The sequence below is a fragment of the Embiotoca jacksoni genome, unplaced genomic scaffold (genome assembly GCF_022577435.1).
Source record: "Embiotoca jacksoni isolate LCO1_2020_lvr unplaced genomic scaffold, fEmbJac1.0.p SCAF_11, whole genome shotgun sequence".
Lineage (NCBI taxonomy): Eukaryota > Metazoa > Chordata > Actinopteri > Embiotocidae > Embiotoca > Embiotoca jacksoni.
This window is the reverse complement of record NW_027185241.1, coordinates 1,584,817-1,598,214: the sequence shown is the minus strand read 5'-3', so window position 1 is coordinate 1,598,214 and position 13,398 is coordinate 1,584,817.

The following is a 13,398-nucleotide window of genomic DNA, read 5'->3' as shown; positions in this document are numbered from 1 at the left end:
AGTGGATGATAAACTAGCAGGACTCCACCACTCTGGGCTTTGATGCTGCTGATGTGGTTTTTCACTCGCATAAAAAAAAAAAAAGAAACACCACAGGGGGCTCAAAGACCTACCGCTTTACACTTCTGCCCACCGGCAAATCCTGCTCAGCAAAGTTCTGACCCACTTATAACTTGACAGACGGGAGATTTTACTGAATAAAAGCATCTCTTGAAAATCAACACAACTATTCTTAGCAACTTAATAGACAACAAATGTAAACTGTTTATGAACTGCACACGCAGTTGTGGCTTTTCTTTGCCGTTTCTTTGCTTAAAGGCTTCTAGCACCACTAAATCATAACAGACATATTTCTCAGACAGTGGATGTAAATCTGATTCCCTTTAGCCTGCAGTATAAAACAGTATTGAACTCAAGCGGAGAGCTTCTTTTGTAATAAATCCCCCAATTCAACCGTTTGATAACAGCTCAGATCAAATACGATCATTTTGTGTCCGAGTGTGTTGCATTTGTAGCTGGGATTTCTTTTTTTTCTCCTCGGTGCTCTGAGAAGCAATAATGTGTGTCAGGGTTAGCATGGGTTGTGAAGTGTGTCAAATCTGGCCTAGTTCTTCTGCGCCAGAAGCTTCGGCACACAGCGGATGTCTACGCTTGAGAGCAGCTCGGTTCATGACTCATGGACAGAGAGGCTGAAAAAAGTACGCACACAACCGTCAGAAAGGAGTCTGCCAGGAGAGGAATCAACTGTTTTAGCCAATTAGCTGCTGTTACGAAGACACGCTTTCACTAGAGATGCGCTGGAAACATCGAGAAGATGCGAGCGACGGGGACTCTAAATATTCCTGTCCCGCCTCCGAATCATATATTGATTCTGACAGGCGAGTGAGGTTATAATTCTTTCACAGTGGAAAAGTGACAAAATATACCTTCATTAGAAGATTTTTTTTTTTTAGTTGTCATTGCCACGTTTACATATTATTCAACCCGGCATCGTACCCGTGTTTAATACACTCGTCAGTCCACTCGAGGAAAACGTGTCAGTGCCACGTTGCCTCATCGAGATGTGAACAGTAAGGCACCTTACGACGTGGTTATGCCGAGGAAAAGATCGTAGTTTGGGTTAAATGTGACACGGTAGCAATGTGGTGAGTTTTAGGCACAAAACCTGCTGGGTTAAGGTGAGCACGGTTTTGGTTAAATTAAGCCCTTTACTTAAGAAACATTACATCATGGACACAAACTGCAGTCTCCTGGGAGGAAATTCTGTTCTTATTCCAATCAACCACCCCCTGACCTCAACCTTACTTAGACTTCATTTACTCTTTGTACATCGTCACATGACCTGGGAAGTATTTCCCTCACTGTCAATGAGAACGGGCAGCTCATAAATGCGTTTACTTTCCACGCAAGGTCAAGGTAGAACACCGACACGGTACGGTCTAGTGGACTGACAGGTCTGGCACGATGACGGGCGGTATATAAAGTTAATATGGTAAAACAAATAGTTTACAGAACCAGGAAATACAAAGGAACATTAGCAATTAATTTGAATCATGAGATTCAGTCATATTAATCATAACTGCTTTAAGTGCACTCGAAGACTATATCTGCTTGATTTTTGAGTGTGCTTTTGGTAGAAAACAGGAACCGCATGGAATAAATTAAGAATGGTAATGGAAAGGCCTCAGGACATGGAAAACAGCAAGAGTATTTAATTTTTTTGGGGGGAAACGTTTTGTTTTCTTTGAGCAATGCAAAATTTACAGAATCACTCAAAAGTCTGTTTGCCTGATGACCATCTACACGTCAAGCATAATTTCTCAGTGCAAAATGAATAACTTCATTTTTGCCGTGTAAGAACTGCAGTATTTTATTAGAAAATGATCTGCAGAGTTATTGTCTGTAGTGGATAGTACCAGCAGGTCACTTGTCAAAATACTGTTACTTAGTCATTCAGGGGCAGTAAAAACGATCAGATAAAGTCATCGTCGTAGTTTAAGAAGAAGCTACGGGGGTTGTATTTAAATGAATTGAAATAAATTACAGGGTTTTAACAAACAGCCAGCTGAGGTCATGAACCATGAGTGTGTGTGAGGGAACCAAGACGTGCCTCCTCATCTTGATTTGATACAGACACACATCGACTCCTGACTGACATGTCTTCTGACAGACTAAAATAAAAATCCTCACAACAGAGTCCAAGGAATGGCTGGAATCATCCCACCCAGCACCAGTCGAATCTGTTATGTAATATTGTTCCAAATTACAACAGCTGGCTGACATCTGGGAATGAAACCCACCGGGGAATTAGTCAAAAAATAAATGGCGACTGCGTTGTGCCTGCTTATTGTCCGAACACACTACAAAACAATCAGGAATTCGACTCAGGATGCCAAAGTTCTCCCCCTAAACGGCTGAAATTGTAAGCCAACGCTGGCGGGAGGTGCTGGGGGAAATCTGGCTCGGTGTGCCCCCACCTCTGTAACGAAAGCCATCCCCGAGCTGAAGGTATCCTATAGCTACGCTGGGTCATAAATCAGAGGGGTGGCCCTTTTCATTCCCCTCTCTCATGCGTGACCTCTGCCTCCCGGGGGGTCAGGGAGATGGGCTGAGTCTGGGCCCTGTGGGAAACCTGACCAGGAGCCAGAGACCCTCTTCAAATAACCGTCTGACGTCAGGACAGGCTGCGGCAGAACAACGGCAGGGCTGCCGCCGGGGCTCTGGTTCAACCCCGACTGAAATTTACAGGACGAGGAGGACAGGAGTTTCATGCATTTTCTTTTCAGTTTCCGAGGGAGGTCAGTTGACCCTTCATTGTATAACAGCGACGGGATTGACCGGAGCTGGGCTGAGCCGAAACTGAATATTGAACAGTTGTCGCTCTGTTTTCATTCAGGGAGTAATACAGATAGCGACAGTTTCTTGGTTCAGGTGTTCCGTAGGTTGAATAGTTCACTTTAACCTTTGCTGCCGTGTTTAAGAGTTCATGTTGGTACAATCATAATGAACCAATGAAGAATCTATGCTTTTAGTCTTTCAGATTTCCACACAGATGGACAGCATTTCCTCCTTCCTCCCGATCACTCGCTTGTTCTCCCTGCTTGCTTTTATTTTGATAATCCTTCTTTGAGCGTCTTGACGAGCGAACACAATTATGAGAAGTAATTTATTTGTGGACGTGGCTATCCTTGCTATAGCCCATACTTTGGCAATACATCTCGTTTTTACATCGCAGGAAAAAAAAAGGAGAGAAACTAACTTCCTTTGTTGTGACAAGTTTTGAGTTTTGAATAGTTGGGACGGAGGCTCTGTGTGGTCGAGAGTTATAGAAGCAGCGATTAATCCTGAGTGTTTGTTTTTCACTGCCAGAAGTGCAGATTCGTGCAAGTTATTCTTTATGAGAGAAAAACAAATTCTCACTGTTCCCACCTTCATCTCGTATCCTTCCCAATCTGTGAGAAAGAATGAAAAGAATTCAAAAACACAAATTTGAAAAGATCTTGCGGCCGATGGTTCAGTTTTATTTTGAAGAACGTGTTTATCTGCTGTGGTATGACATCTTGCCACTATCTCTGTGATTTAAATACATTACAGCATTTTGAACACTATCATACGAGCGAGTTTTATTAATTAAAACATTGGAGAAGTTTGCAAGTATCTTTGAGAGCAGATGTTTCTAAAACACAACTAGTAAACAGATTTATAATAAAACGATGGCAGTAAATTGAGAATATGAGGTTAGCCACATGACATCTTTGACCAGTCACAGATGATGATGATGACGGTGAACGGGCCAGCGAGGCTGCGCGCTGATCAAAGCCAATTTTATTCTGGTCACAAACCAAAATTATGGTTGTAAGCATCACTAAATTTAATTTGATGTGAAGTTAAGTATTTCTTGTCTGAATTTGTCTCTCTTGATTCAACACAGCAACAAAACTGTAGATTTATCCATTTAAAAAAATATATATATTCTCTATATTTTTTAATTCTTGTGGTGCATTTCGGAACAAATATTGCCCAATATCTGTGCAAGTAAGCAGAGCCTCCGAAGGACTATGATGAACAGCAGTTGTTTGGCAAACAAGTATTTAGTATACTAAAAATATAAATACACTTGTGCAGACAGACGCCAAGTTTACCAACCCGAGTGAGTCTGAAAACATCTGCGTGCAGACTTTCAAAAATAAGACTTATCTCCTCCCAAAATATTTTTAAAAATGTGGCTCCAAAACATTTGGAATCCAAAAATTGATCCTAGATCTTTTACGGTAACGTGTTCCTTGATGTGATAACATTTTTGGCCACTGCGTTGTGAGAAAACAACCTAATCACATAGTCAGATCTATTCACGGTCATGTGGGAACAGGAAAACATCAGGTCGACAGCTGGCCCTCGCTCCTCATCTGCATCCACCAAAACATTCATCCACACCTCTCTTCCTCTGATATTTGACTCGCACGAGGGCACGGAGTTCGAAACCCAAACTCCGCGATACAGTCTCTTTATTGGTCGCGTTATTGCACCCCTACGGTTTTCGTTTACTCTCTTTCACTTTCAGTTCTTGATGTTTTACCGCCAAACGGGGTATAACCGCGCCTCCTGGCCGGGGCCATGTGTTCGCGATATGGCCCGGCTACAACCAATGACAGGCTCGTTCCCTTTTTTTTAGTTGGCAGCTTTGATGTGTTCCAAAGTCGGTTATATTTGTTTGGGAAAAATGTAAGTTTAAACGACAAATCATCCGCTGCTTCACATAGTCTCCCTCAGCCTCTCCTCCTTCTCTTCCTCCTCCTCTTCCTCCCACAAGCATTCGGTGACGGTAAAGTCCGAAGGCTTTATAGTTTTACCTCCAAGTCAGAGGCAGAGACGTTCACAGCCCTCAGAGGTTTTGGAGGCAGCGATACTTAAAATGTATTCAGGTATAGGTCACTTTGCCAGAAGGGGCGAAGAAGGAGGTCATGTGACGAATTGAGAGTCGGGGAGGGAGGGAGGGAGGGAGGGAGGTGGTCGGAAAGAACAAACAATGCAAATAAGTTACGGCTATAACGTAACATATTAAACTGACATAATGCACGTTGACTTAAGTGACCAATGTAACGTTGCTAACGTAACATTACTTATTGTAAAACAAACGATGAGCTTTTCCTAGCCAAGTGGGTTTTGTGCCTACAACCTCACTAAATCATGACTGTGTCACATTTACTACAAACCAAAAACGTTTCCTTTCCCTAACCACAAAGTTTTTATAGCCCAAACGTAGCTCGTCTTACTTTTCACACCCACCCAAGGCCAAACACGCCACTGACAGTACTGTGCAGCGGACGGACGGCCGTATGATACGCTGTGGCATGATAGAGTTGTCCCAACTGTTTTAGTAAAAGATAAGCCTAAACATTTCTGACTCGGCTGTATCTCTCTCATCAGAGCGCTTAACCTCCTGCGGAGGACTCCGGAGATTGACATGCTGGTGACGCCAACTACAAGAGACAGTTTCCAACATTTCTAAAATATTTCTCACGAAGAAGGGCGGCTGTAAAAAGAAACGGACCGTCAAAAAAATGCTGCAGCCTCTATCAGTAAAGTGAATGGTGACATCAGACATATGAATATACACATAACTCTCGTCTCCAAACGCATGAAGCCAAAAAGGAGCAGCGTTAATGATCAGCAGCACTCGATCCGTCCTCGGCCTGTCGGCTGCAGATGAAGAGCGTCTGTCTGCTGCGCTCTCCAACCTCCACCATCATCAAAGCAGACCAGAGCGCTTGACCTCGCCCTCGTCTCCACCACACTTCTGGGGTTAGCCTTTCCTAATTTAACCCCAGTCTGGTTGCCAGGGCGAGGGAAGGCCCATCGCCATGGCGCCGAGCTGGGCAGGACCTCCCCTGAGGGTTGAGCCAGTGACAGCCCTCAGAAACCACAGAGGATCCCCCACCTGACATTTCATCCTCGGCGGGATCTAAATGCAGCAACCCCACAGAGGAGATCAGCTGTCAATCAGGACCAGTACAAGTGGTATCCCGTTAGTTAATAATGACTGAACAGTCATTTTTGTTAGCTTTCCAAAACATCCACTTTTATTACATCCTGGAAAGTTGAATATGTTCAAAACTTTATTGACAGGACCTCTACAGATGAGTAAACTAGTAATTCTGAGACTCATTTCAACCTAAACTGTATCATTAACATAAATCTCTTCAATATATTTTGTTTGTTTTCAGCACTCGGAATACCTAAACACACTGTCACTTTATATTTACTTTGATAGCTGCAATCCTGGTTTAATGTAGAAACAAGATAAAACACTCAAAAAAATTTAATGGAAGACCAAACTCAGTGGGCAATTACTTCCGAAGATAACCGTCCACAAAGCTGATCATAACGGGCAGTCGAGGAACTTGAAAACAAATGATCTGTCAACAGATGACATGCGAACTGCCTGCTGACCTGGTGAAGTCTAATGTGATCTAATGCAGTCTGTTTCCTCTAATTACATTCTTCAGTCCATCAGCATGAGCTCTCCTGACTTGTTGCCAGGATTCAGAATTACTGAGCACGGAGAGGAATGCAGCGCTGTGACACTCACGCCGAAAACTATCCGAGTTCTGTAAAGACGGCGACGTTCATTTTTGCTATTCGTTAATTACTGTTAAGCAGAATAACAAAGACACAAAAGCAAGCTCGGCCCGAAAACAAGTTTTCCGACAGAGTTACTAATTAAAAGTAATCATAGGCCTGTCCAGATTACACATTTGTCCAACTTCAAGCCAAGCAAGCAGAATAAATCTGATGGCCTGAAGTCATTCTGAAACATTTTCACAGGAACACAGGAAGGAGTCTGATCTCTTCATGCTCTCGACCGCCTCGGGCTCGGTGAGGCGGTGCATGAAGCTCGGTAACATCTTCAGACAGCCCGAGCCTGAATTGAATTGTCTACAATATGCTGCATGTATCTCGCACCATAAGGACCGTGGTGTCTCCTCCTGGGACAGCTCGAGTGATACAGGTGTCTAATTGGCCAATTAGTGTGTCACTCACTGAGGTGTAAAGGTCCTCGAGAGGAACGATTACTCTGCATTAAAGAAGCTCCCCTGGTACCCACAGGTGGTGAATGAAAGGATTAGCCCTGCCGTGATCTTTCATTCTCCAACGGATTTCTCCATCAGTGTGACGCAGAGTGCCGGAGAGATAAAAGTTTAAAGATGCTTTTTTTTTTTTTTAAAAAAAGGGAGCTGAACTTTTCACTTAAGATGTATTGAGTTATGGAGAAGCGACACAAACAAGATATAAAAGGATTACTCTGGATTTCTGGGTAAAAAATTAATGCTTGAAAAGAAGGAGATTAAACTGAATCAGAAACATCAGAGAATAATTTTCTTAGCTATTCATAACTAATCAAATATGGTCACACATCAATCACTGGTTGAAAGTTTAGAGCTGCATGCCAGGAATTTTAAAATAATCCTGAAGAACTGCTCCAATACACTGCTAACCTTAAAGTTAAAAAAAATGATTTCTCATGTTGAGAACTACATTATGTTCTCTCAAAACATGCTTACTGTTGCAAATTAGCAGCATATAAGTGTGTTTTCTGGGGCGATAGAGCTCTTAAGTAACTTTGAAACAGCCTCCCAGTATTCAAATCTCCATTGAAAACATTTGTTTCCCCTGTACTTCTAGATTAGGCCCAATTTAATTTTGATTTCATGAGCATTATGTAGTCCCTATTTCATGTCATTTTCTTGCGTTTTGTTCCAGCTTCATTTTGCTTTTAGTCGCTCTCTTTTTGTTTTGTTGCTCATTTTGTTTTTAATGGCGATAGTTTGTTGAATTTAAATGTGCGATATAAATCAAATGATTTGACGATGTTTAAACGAAGACCAGCTTTACTGCCTCCTGGTTATCTGCCTTTGACAGCCAGTCAAGTTCCAGTTTCCATCCATGTCTATGGTGACCTTTAACCTTTGACCAACAACCTTTAATCAGTTTACCCTCGAGACCGAAAAAACGTTTGTACCAAATTTGGCAAAATTCCCTCAAGGCGGTCTTGACATTTGAGTTCGTGAGCATGGAACATACAACCTGAAAACATAACGCCTTTAGCTGTCATTTAATTAGACATAAAAACCGATTACAAATTCATCACATTTACCCAAATACAAGATGGTTGCACCATCTGTCTGGCTTAATTATTAATGAGGTCACATTCACGCAAACAAAATCTTAATAAAAGCCAACTTCCAAACAACAGCCTTTTCCCACAATAGCGCTCCTGACAGCCTCCATCAACTCCTCATCAAGTGGCACCGTCTCCCTCCCCGCCTCGACACCCAGACAGCCCGGGACACCCCGGATTCCCACGTCAGAAATAGAGCTGGACAGAAGGAGGGCAACTAGTCGGAGGGGAAGCAACATGCAAAAGAGGAGGAATTTCAGGTCGGAGGAGGCGGGGGAGGTGAGGGGGGGATGGGGGGGGGGGGGGTGAAAGAACGACCAGCCGAACGAGAGACGGAGTGGGCTTTAATGACATCTTGATGACAGGCTGGATGGGAGTGAGCACGACTCCTGCAGGAGCGGAGGAAGACGAGGGCGTAAGACGAGCCGCGCGGGCCGGCGTAGCTGTGAATAGATGTCTGCTTTCTTTTCTTATTTCTTTTTCTTTTTTTTTTAACCCAGCGTGTTTCCATACCTGCGCCGTTCGTACACGATGAGAAACAGGGGCAGCGAGATCTCCAGCTGTGCATCGATGCGTAATTTCCGACTCGGCTCGTTCCGTTGCGGGTCGATCGGTTCCCCGAGGGCTCGATTCGCCGAGGCAACGGACGCACGATCAGTCCGCGGCGTACGAAGGCCGTCCCCGATGCGGTGTGGAAAAAAAACATTTTCATTTGGATTACTTGAATGAAAAATGTTTTACGGCGTTCATGAAAAGAGTCCGTGCGCGTGAAGAATGGCAAACGAGAGCTTGAGACATATTAAGCATTAAAAAGAATAAATTTGCATGCTGCGAAGAAAAGCTTATTTTTCTTTGTTTTTAAGCGTCGCGTAAGAAGATTGATACCGTTTTAATGTTCGTACAGTAAATTCAACTTAACTTAGCATGCGGCCTGGAAACAGGGGCGAGCGAGTCAGACTCAATTCAACGGCAGCCTCCTTTAAAGCTCATTCGTGAAAACACGACATCTTTTTTTTTGTATTATTTGTACAAAGACCAAACAAGCTGTGTTTTTTTGGGTTTTTTTTATTTCGATTTGAAGCCCGGAGTTCAGATTTCGTCCGTCTTCATGTTGCTATTTTGGAGCCAGAACTGACCATATTTTTAACTACATGCCTCTAAAACATACCGCCTACTGACTTTAATGTATTAACTTTATATTTTATGAGAAGTTGAATGAGAGTCCACGGGACCAGAACCTCTTTATAGCCAACCCCTAGTGGCCTTGGGTGGTATTCCACATTGGCCTTACTTGCGAGACCCGGACTGCTTTTTATCCGGCAGTGGCTGTAGTTTCATATTTACCTGAAAGAGTCAATCTTCATATCCAGCACTCAAAAGAAAATTTTTAAAAAATTTAAAAAAATTAGGGGTTTTCCCAAAGTGTTGAAATAAAAGTATACTGTGACCTGGATTTACTGTTTTATTCTTGATGTTTTGTCACATATCCAAAGCCAAACCCAATAAATGTCTCCGATGAGAAGAGAAACGTCTTCAAGAATCAGACAGCATACTCGTTTTCCTCTGACATGATACTTTTAAAGATTCTGTCGTCTCGATAACAGATTCTTCGTATAGTTTGACATTTTCAAACTAATTTGTAGCGCTTGGATTGATAAAAAAAAAAATAAAAAAAATAAAAAAATACAGTCAACGAGACAGGAAATATCCTCAAAAATGAGTTTTTGTCCTGATACATTTTTTGAATGCCTCCTCACTGTCTTGCTGGAGTCGGCTGGTTCTCACGGTGAGCTGTGTGTGTGTGTGTGTGTGTGTGTGTGTGTGTGTGTGTGTGTGTGTGTGTGTGTGTGTGTGTGTGTACATTTCTGTGTGTGTTTTTAGGCTTAGAGGTTGTAGCTGCAGGTCGGGAGCAAAAGCAAAGAACAACAAGCCTAAACAGCTGTAGAAACAGTAACTTGAGCCCGACAGGGATTCTGTGAAAGGTCGAAGCATCGATTTGCATTCCAGCAACAACAATGCACGAATTTACAACATAAAGATAAACCAGCACTTTTATTGCGCGAGTGACCACAGCAACCGGTGGTCCGTGACAATGACGTGACGACACGGCTCTCAAAAGCACAATGACTGACGGACCGTAAGCCTCTGGCATATCGCTGCCTTAAATATAACTCCAAAAACTGTAATTTCAGAGTCAGAAACGTCTCAGTTATATTTTGTGGGTCATGTATAGAAACACCAGGACTCGGGTTCTCCGGGCTGAGCACTCCTCCCGGTAGGTGGCCACCGATATGTGGATATAATCAATACGGCCGACAAATACAAGGCAAGGCGAGTTTATTTGTGTGGCACATTTCAAACAACGAGGCAATTCAAAGTGCTTCACATAAAACCGTTAAAAGAGTCAAAACATTGGGCTAAAGAAAAGGACGTTTAAAAAAAAATAATTAGTAAAAAGCTTGAATTGAGAAAAAAAAAAAAAAAAAAATCCTGTATATTGACTGAATGTATTGGTTTGTGGTCACAGGACAATCCTTTAAGCCCTAAGCTCTTGTTAAAGAGTGTCAATGGCCGCAGAAAAATCAATCTATTTACAGCAGACAGAGGCAGACCTACATTTGGAGATGGCTGATCAGATTTCAACAGAGATACAGATGGATGGGTGGGCAGGACGTGTGTGTGTGTGTGTGTGTGTGTGTGTGTGTGTGTGTGTGTGTGTGTGTGTGTGTGCCTATTTGTGTTTTTTGGGGGGGTTGTGGTTTGGCCGGGGGGGGGGGGGGGGGGGGGGGGGGGGGGGGAGCTTAGTGGGGAGATTACCCTTCTGCTGGGAAATAAAAAAGGGGGGTGGGGTAGGTTGCAGGTTTTCTTTTCAAAAGGGGTCCCAAATCCATTCCTAAAGAGCAGCGAGATTACAAAACCCAGATTGAGCCTGCAGATTACAGGAGATGAAACATCCTGAGAACCCTCCTTAATGTGAAGAGAGGGACGTACGTGGTTCTCTAAATAATTCACCTCGCTGCCTCTTTTTTTAAAACCTTTCAGGAGCGCCGCGTCCGTTAAAAAAAAAATTACCAGCGCTCTAAAGGGGCAAAAGAGACTCTGATTTTGCCGTTGTCTATTTATTATTTATGTTTTCCTTATGAGCGATTTTAAGCTCACCGAGCCGCCCTCGGTCCCAGCCTGTCAAATAATGCGGTTTTGTCAAAGCCGCTGGCGTCGGGAGATAGGCCCGAGGTACCTCACGTCACGCACTGTGACGAGTCGGGTGGAAGAAGGTCATGTAACAAAGTGCAAAGAGCGGTAAAGTCAATGTGGGAGAAGGTTGAGGATGGTTGGATGGATGAAAAAAAAAAAAAAAAAAAACTTGTTGTTGTGGTCGAGTCCACAACAAAGCAAAAGTCAATATGGATTCCTTTTATGTAACTCGATATATTGAACCTGTACCGTACCAACGTAAAAGTCCTTATTTTAAGTCAAACCTTGATCTTTCATAAACATAATCAGGTGGTTTTCGGCACCTGCGGCATTGTGTGAATAATTTTGATAAAACAACATTATTTGACGCCCCAGGTATGAAAACAGGTTCAACTGCTTACTTGTACAATCTGTGACATCATTTACATAATCCTTTCAAATTTATGATTATATTTGTTTATTTAACGATTTTTATTAGTACTTATTTTTTATTGTATTTTATTCCGTTTCGTTCACTGTACCGTTTGGTAATTCTAATTTGGCGTTCGACGTGTTATGCACTTTTGTTATTTTATTTTGAAAGATATTTATCATTAAATTGTAATATTCCCAGGGATTAATTATCCTGTTTCTGAAAATGAAGTGTTCGAGGTGCAGAAACCCTCTCGAGCTTTAAGGTTACACTTAAATCTTTCCTTTTTTTTTTTTTTATAAAGCTTATAGTTATGGCTGGCTCAGGTGGCCCTGAACCATCCCTTGGTTATGCTGTCATAGGCCCGGGCTGCTGGGGAACCTCGTGATGCACTGAGCTTCTTTCTCTCTATACACTCATATCTCACCATTGCATCTCATTAACTTCATGCTTTTTCTCTCCCATTGTTTTTCCTTCCCTCCGTTGGAGGTTTTTCTCCCTTAAAAGAGGAGGTTTTTTTTTTTTTTTTGCATCCTAGCTTATGTGGGAACTGTTGAATTGTCGGGTTTCCTCTGTAAAATGTTGTAAAATTCTGCCGTAAGAATTTTACTGTGTAATTTTTTTTTTTTTTTTTGATTTGGCGCAATATAAATAAAATCGAATTGAATTGAGAAATCATTTGGTTGAAAATGTTAAAAACTTTTACCTTTTTAAAACACTGATATTCTTCCCTCCGGGCAGCCGCACGTTATCACTTGAGGGTTAACGAGGCTATAAATTATAAACAGAGGTCATCATAACCCAGCACAGAGTTAGACTTGGTGTAAACCAAAATAAAGTCTCTGCAGACACGCTTGCAAACAAGGGAGATTCACGCCGCTTCGCCCGCGTGCTCGTTTGGTGGTTCCGCTGCTTTTAGCTGATAAAACTTATCAGCGACATCTGGTGCAAAGTTTTAGTTAAGTTCGCGGCCTCCCACCTGGAAATGACCTCCGTGCGGTGATTCTGGAACTAAATGTGACCGCATTTACTTTTAGGACATTAGTGTAATTACTGTAAACCAGAGGGACAATTAAGAAAAGGAGGTGAGCTTTGTGCTCCTGGGTAAGTCTACTGGAAATATGGGCATGCACGCGTCACAGTAGTTTACAGGAAGGGAGAGGGACGACACCGGAAGTTGGGCAGGTTTGAAAAGCATTACCAGCTTCACTCACCTAATTCCGTCGCTTGTCGGCAAAAAAAAAACAACAACTCAGAAAAACTAGCGGGAAAAACAGTCGAGGCCAGGAAGTAAAGAAAAACAGACACAAGAGGGGAGGTCATTTCAAAATAAAACAGGAAACTCAACAAAGTAAAAGGCAGAGCCACGGCAGCTTGTGGCACATTTACTCAGTGGTGGACGACTTATTTCCGAAATTTCAACCTAAATAAAAGTACCAATACAGCATGACGGGTAAAAGTCCTGCATGAAAAATAATAGCCTACCTAAGTAAATGACAATCTCCGTAAAGTGTCAAAGTAAAAATGCTGGTTTGGTCTGTCTAACTGATATATTATCATATTAGACTTAATTATATTATCAATACTGAAGTATCAGTGTGTACAGCAGCTT